Source organism: Nomascus leucogenys, chromosome 10 (assembly GCF_006542625.1).
Source record: "Nomascus leucogenys isolate Asia chromosome 10, Asia_NLE_v1, whole genome shotgun sequence".
NCBI lineage: Eukaryota > Metazoa > Chordata > Mammalia > Primates > Hylobatidae > Nomascus > Nomascus leucogenys.
Window position 1 is genome coordinate 26,525,219 of NC_044390.1, and position 6,546 is coordinate 26,531,764.

At 36.9% G+C, this 6,546-nt stretch overlaps 1 pseudogene; it reads left to right on the forward strand.

The window, feature by feature from the left end:
• Window positions 1-679: 679 nt before the first annotated feature.
• Window positions 680-1,300, forward strand: LOC100601567 (annotated as a pseudogene).
• The last annotated feature ends 5,246 nt before the right edge of the window (window positions 1,301-6,546 follow it).

Below are 6,546 nucleotides of genomic sequence, written 5' to 3' on the forward strand. Positions count from 1 at the left end.
CCCAGAAGAGAATGACATGGTTTGGTTGCCTCTGTCCATTATCCCATTATTTTTGTGCAACTCTTGATTGTTTCTCTATGTTAGAGGATGTGTAATAAACGATCTTGCTGCTTACTGAGATTTGTACCTTGTAGGAGAAAAAAATAAGAGCCTAATTACTCTTTTTGTGTGATTCCAAATGCTCAAACAGGCTACTCTTGTATTTATCATCCTTTCCATATCTCAGGATTCAACTTTTTAGGACCTTGCTACTCAAAGTGGGGTACATCAGCAGCAACACTGGGATCACCTGGCAGTTTGTTAGAAACGATGACTCTCAAATACACTTTAGACCTGTGGAATAAACATCTACATTTAATAATATATCCTAGTGAATCTCATGCACGTCAATATTTGAAAAGCACTACACTAGGAGACAGAACTATCTGGGTATGAATTCTGGTATTACCTCTTAAAAACTTTGTGACCTTGGACGACTAAGGATCATACTCATCATAGGTGAAATAGAAATAATGAAGACTCCTCATTCTACTGCTCCTAGTGCAGGGCCTCGCAGGCGACGAGGGCCGAGCTCCCACCAGCCAGAGCCACGCACCCGCTGCTTCCGGAGCCCTCGGGGCGGCGGACTGGCTCACGATGCAGATTCTTCCTAACCTGTTGGTGAGAACTACGACACAAGATGGCCGCAAATAAGCCCAAGGTTCGGAATAATTTGGCCTTACACAAAGTCATCACGGTGGGCAGTGCCGGTGTGGGCAAGGCAGCTCTGACTCTACAGTTCATGTACGATGAGTTTGTGGAGGACTATGAGCTTATCAAAGAAGGCACCTATCGGAAGAAACTAGTACTGGATGGCGAGGAAGTACAGATCGAAATCTTAAAAACAGCTGGGCAGGAGGACTATGCTGCAATTAAGGACAACTATTTCCGAAGCAGAGAGGGGTTTCTCTGTGTCTTCTCAATTACAGAAATGGAATCCTTTGCAGCTACAGCTGACTTCAGAGAGCAGATTTTAAGAGTAAAAGAAGATGAGAATGTTCCATTTCTACTGGTTGGTAACAAATCAGATTTAGAAGATAAAAGGCAGGTTTCTGTAAAAGAGGCAAAAAACAGAGCTGACCAGTGAAATGTTAACTATGTGGAAACATCTGCTGAAACACGAGCTAATGTTGACAAGGTATTTTTTGATTTAATGAGAGAAATTCGAGCAAAAAAGATGGAAGACAGCAAACTGAAGAATGGAAAAAAGAAGAGGAAAAGTTCAGCCAAGAGAATCAGAGAAAGGTGCTGCATTTTATAATCAAAGTCCAAATTCCTTTCTTATCTTGACCATACTAATAAATATAATTTATAAGCATTGCCACTGAAGGCTCAATTACTGAAATTACTTTAACATTTTGGAAATTGTTGTATATCACTAAAAGCATGAATTGGAACTGCAATAAAAGTCAAATTTACTTAAAAAAGAAATAAATGTGGCTTCACCAAGAAGCAAAGTTCAACTTATTTCATTATTGCCTACATTTATCATGATCCTGAATGTAGCATGTGAGCTTGTGTTTCTCGGGCAGTCTTTCTTGAAATGTTAAATAAAGAGGTGAGATGGGGGTGGGGAATAGGAGGAAAGGTGACTTTCTCTCGTGTTTTTTTTTATAAAGCTTAAATTTTATATCATTTTAAAATATATTGGTCTTCTACTACCTTGAAAAATGACAATCGTGAACATGATAAACTGTACCACTTTTTTAAAACCATTGTTATGCAAAATTTAGAAGAAAAAGTTATTGGTATGGTTGTTGCATGTAGTTAAACTGAGAGTAATTCATCTGTGAATCTGCTTTAATTACATGGTGACTATTTAGAAAAGTGCTGTAAACGTGTACATGGAAATTTTTGAATATACCTTAATTTAGAAACTGAAAAATACCTGGTTATATCATTCTGGATGTGTTCTTACTGACACCAGGGTTCCACTGCCCCATGTGTCGTGGTGAGAAAATATATGCCCAGCATGGAGTACAGCTTTTGGATAGAAGATCCTTGAGAAGTAACTGGCTGCTAGGACTCTGCCCAAATTTAAAATGTTGGCCATTCTCTGTTTCTTGAAAATAAGATTCCAGATCTCTTTGACTGCTTTTAATAAACTGCAAGGTCATTTAAAATGAAGGACCAGTATGTAGTTGTAAGAGAATTTTTGACTTCAAGGATTCAGCACCAGTTTGAATGAACTCTCTTTTTCTCTAAGATGCTGGTCCCTGGAAATCACTTTCTGCCAGGGGTGAACATGTAAGTGTTAAGTTTTTAAGCTCCTGGGAGCAGGGCACAGGAAGAAAATGTCAATAATGCTAATGCATTTTGCACTGGAACACTTTGGGAATATATTCATGCTTGCCATCTGTTCATTTCCAAGTTCGTATTCATGAAGTTACAGTTTTATATAGAATTATTAGGAGTAAATTTTGTCTGTTTATGTTCATAATGAAGAACACTGTAGCTACATTTTCAGAAGTTAACATCAAGCAGTCAAACCGGGATACAGTGCAGAAAATATGTTTGGCATACACTGACCAAACATTAGGCTATGTCACCATCACATGGTGTCCCTGCTAGAAGAATTCTAGAACGTTATTTGAGGACATAATTTCAGAGGGAAATATGCCACTATCAGATTTTTTTTTCCTCTTTGCAGTGGGGCTAGGACAGTTGATTCAACGGAGTATTTTTTTCTTTTTGCTCAGTCCTACTTTCAACAGGTCAAAGATGTGTTCAGGTGGCAGTCCAGGTAATAGGTGTGTACATAAAGTTAAAAATAGGCTTTTTAAGAACTCGCTCTTTAGATAGGACATCCAGCTTCTCATGTTAAATATTTATCCTTAAAAGATTTGAGATGTACATCTTTCATATTTCTCATAGGCTATGCCATGTGCAGAATTCGTAACCAATGTGACACTGGCCAGTGGGCCTAGCAATCTCCCTGTATACTCGTTATAGTCTTATTTAACCAGGGGTCCTAACCACTGACATTGTGACTTTGCTTTGAGACCTTTTCTCTCCTGGGTACTGAGGTGCTATGAAGCCAACTGACAAAGATGCATCATGTGTCTTAGGCTGGTGCCACTACCTGATTTGTTTATTTGCAATTTGAGCCATTTAAAAACCAATATACTTCTTTTAAAAAAATCGAAATAATAATATGTTTGTAGGTTTTTGTGTATACATTTTGTCATTGAAGAGGGTTTCTTCCACCTCTTTTTCTATGTAACATAAAAACAGTCCTTAATGTCCTATTGGGACGTTGCACTATCCATCAAAAGACTGTATCTGACAAACTCTCTGTGCTCCATAGTCAAGCAGAGCTGAATTTCACCCCTGGCTCTGTCTCTTTCAAGATTTTTATGAAGATTAAATGACATAATTAAAGTGAAAATGTCTGGTAGTTTTTTCCAGAACATAATAAGAATTGAACAAAGTTTATCTAATGAATATTAATTTGGTCTATGACAATTGAGTGAAATGAGTGTTACCTTGTTTGTTCATCTAAAACCACCAGACTCATGCTAAGATCCAACTCACTGATCATAGTTTTTTGACATTCTTGAAGACGTTTGTTTTCTAGAAAGCTGGCGTAGCACTGAGAGGATCCTTCGCATATTTTGGCCATAAAGGCTTTCAGGACTTAAAAAGTTGATTCCTTGGTTAGCTGGCCATGCTACTTTTCTTTCTTCTTTCTTTCTCTCTTTCAGCTATTCCCATCCTCATCTCTTAATTGAATCTTCTACCCTTTCAAATTTCCTGATTTCAGCTCTTAGATAAAAAACAAACTTAAAAAATGAGCTCACACTAACAAATTTCTAGTACGAAATAATTTTCCTATAGATAATCATACATTAAAAGAGTATTTCTTAATCCAAGTGAATTTTTATTTTGTGTTTATATTATTGTGACTCATTCACAAACACAGTAAAATGTATATTTCATTAAAAAAGATTTATTGAGAGCCTGCTATGCAGCAGACACTTTTTAGGCAATGAGGACTTAGTTCAGAAGTAGACAAAAAAATCTTGCCCTGCTGGAACAACCAGATGTCCACATACAAAACAATCAGTGTAGACACAGACATTATGCCCTTCACAAAAATTAACTCAAAATAGGTCACAGGCCTAAAACACAAGAACGTAAAACTCCTGGAAGATAACATAGAAGTAAATCCAGATAACCTTGGATTTGGTGTTGACTTTTCAGATACAACACCAAAGTACAATCCATGACAGAAATAATTGATAATCTGGGCTTCATTAAAGTTAAAAACTGCTCTGTGAAAGAAAATGGGAAGAGAACGAGAAGACAAGCCAAAGACTGGGAGAAAATATTTGCAGGCCTTAGGACTATTATCCAAAATGCACACAAAAAAAAACTCTTAAAACTCAAAAAGAGAAAACAAAAAGCCTGATTTAAAAATGGGCCAAAGACATTAACAGGTATATAGATGGCAAATTCACATTTAAAATACTCTCTATGACACGTCATTATGGAAATGAAAATTAAAGCAGCAACGAATTATTACTACACACCTATTAGAATGACCAAAATGAAGAACACTGACGACACCAAATGCTGGTGAGGATATAGAGCACCCAGATCTCTCATTCATTGCTGGTGAGAATATAAAATGGTACAACCACTTTAGAATAGAGATTGACAGTTTCTTACAAAATTAAACAAATATTTACTATATGATCCAAGAGCAGTAGAAGTTCTTGGTACTTCCCCAAAGGAATCAGAAGCTTATTCTCACACACACACAAAAAAACCCTACACATAGATATTTATAGTAGCTTTGTTCATAATTGCTAATGCTTGGAAACAATCAAGATATCCTTCAGTAGGTGAATGGATAAAGTATTGTATATTCAGAGAATGCAACATTATACAGCACTAAAAAGAAATAAACTATTATGCCATGTAAAGATATGGAAGAAACTTTTACACCCATTACTATGTGAAATAAGCCAATCTGAGAAAAGTTACATATTGTATTTCAACAATATAGTATTCTGGAAAAGGCAAAACTGTGGAGACTAAAAAGATCAGTAGCTGTCCAGAGTTGAGTTGAGGGTTGAGGAAGGCAGAATTAGTAGACAGAGCATAGAGCACTTTTAAGGTCACCAAAGTATTTGGTATGATACTATAATGGTGGATGCATGACATTCGTTATACTGTTGTCCAAATCCACAGAATGCACAACACCAAAGTGAACCCTAATGTAAACTATGGACTTTGGGTGATTATGATGTGCCAAGATAGGTTCATCAGTTGCAACAAATGTACCACATTAGCGGAGGATGTTGATAATGGGGAGGCTGTGGTTGTCTGGGGCAGGGGTATATGGGCTATCCCAGTATCATTAACTCAATTTTGCATAAATCTAAAATGGTTCTGGAAAATGAAGACTATTAAAAAAACTTCCTGGCCTCATGGAAGTTATGTTGCAGTGGAGGAGAAACAAAATAAAAAAATAGAAAAAATGTAATATGTTAGATGATGACAAATTATATGTAGAATAATTAAGCCAGGTGGAGGCAGAGAGATTGTGTTGAGAGAGTTGAAATGTTAGGTGACACAGTAGGGGAGGCTTCATGAGAAGGTGATTTTTGACAAAGGACATGGAGGAAGTGAGGGATTGATCCATACAGATATCAGATGGAATGGGCATTACAGCCTTGGGGTGTCAAGATCAAAGGTATTGGAGCAGAGATGCATCTGGCTTGTTTCAGGAATAGCAAGAAGGCTAGTGTGTCTAAAGTGGTGCATAGCATGGAGAATGGGCATATGGCCAGATCATTTTGGGAAGTGTATTAGACAGGATTAAGCCAGGTTACATGTCAGTAACTCAAAGTAACAAAATCTCAGAGGCATAAGGCAATAAAGGTTTAGTTTTCACTCATGCTGCACGTATATTTTAGGTCAGCTGAGAGCTCTATTTTACCTTCAAAGACACCTAGACACATAAGTATAATCATTTTCAGTGTATGTAAACATAAGCTATTTCATACATTATCATGCACAAACAGTAGAAGCAAAGAAATTCTGTTAAGTGACCAAAAGAATTTTTGCAAAAGGTCCTCATATTTCTGAGATGCAAAAGATAGGAGTCTAGTGCCTTCTGGACTTTATGATCTTGATTCCTTCCTCTGTGGATGCAGTGGCTTCTGTAGGATTCATTTCCTCTAATTTTCTGCTGCTTTGTCCTCCTATTTTCACTCCTGGGGATACAGATCCAATGACTTCTGCAAACATTTACATATAGTGTGGAACTGATCTAAAATGTCACACAATCTGATCCTTTGATATCTTATGTACGGTACTGGATGTAGAAAATGACCAACTTGAATAGTTTCCCTACTGGGGTCACTGGTCATTCTTTTTTAAACCAATTCAACTAATGTTTCTTTTGGCAGCATCCATCCATACTCTACTTTTCAGTTCTAGAATTTCACTTTATCTTTATAAATTCCAAGTTTCTCAGGAAAATCTGTTTTCTAACAC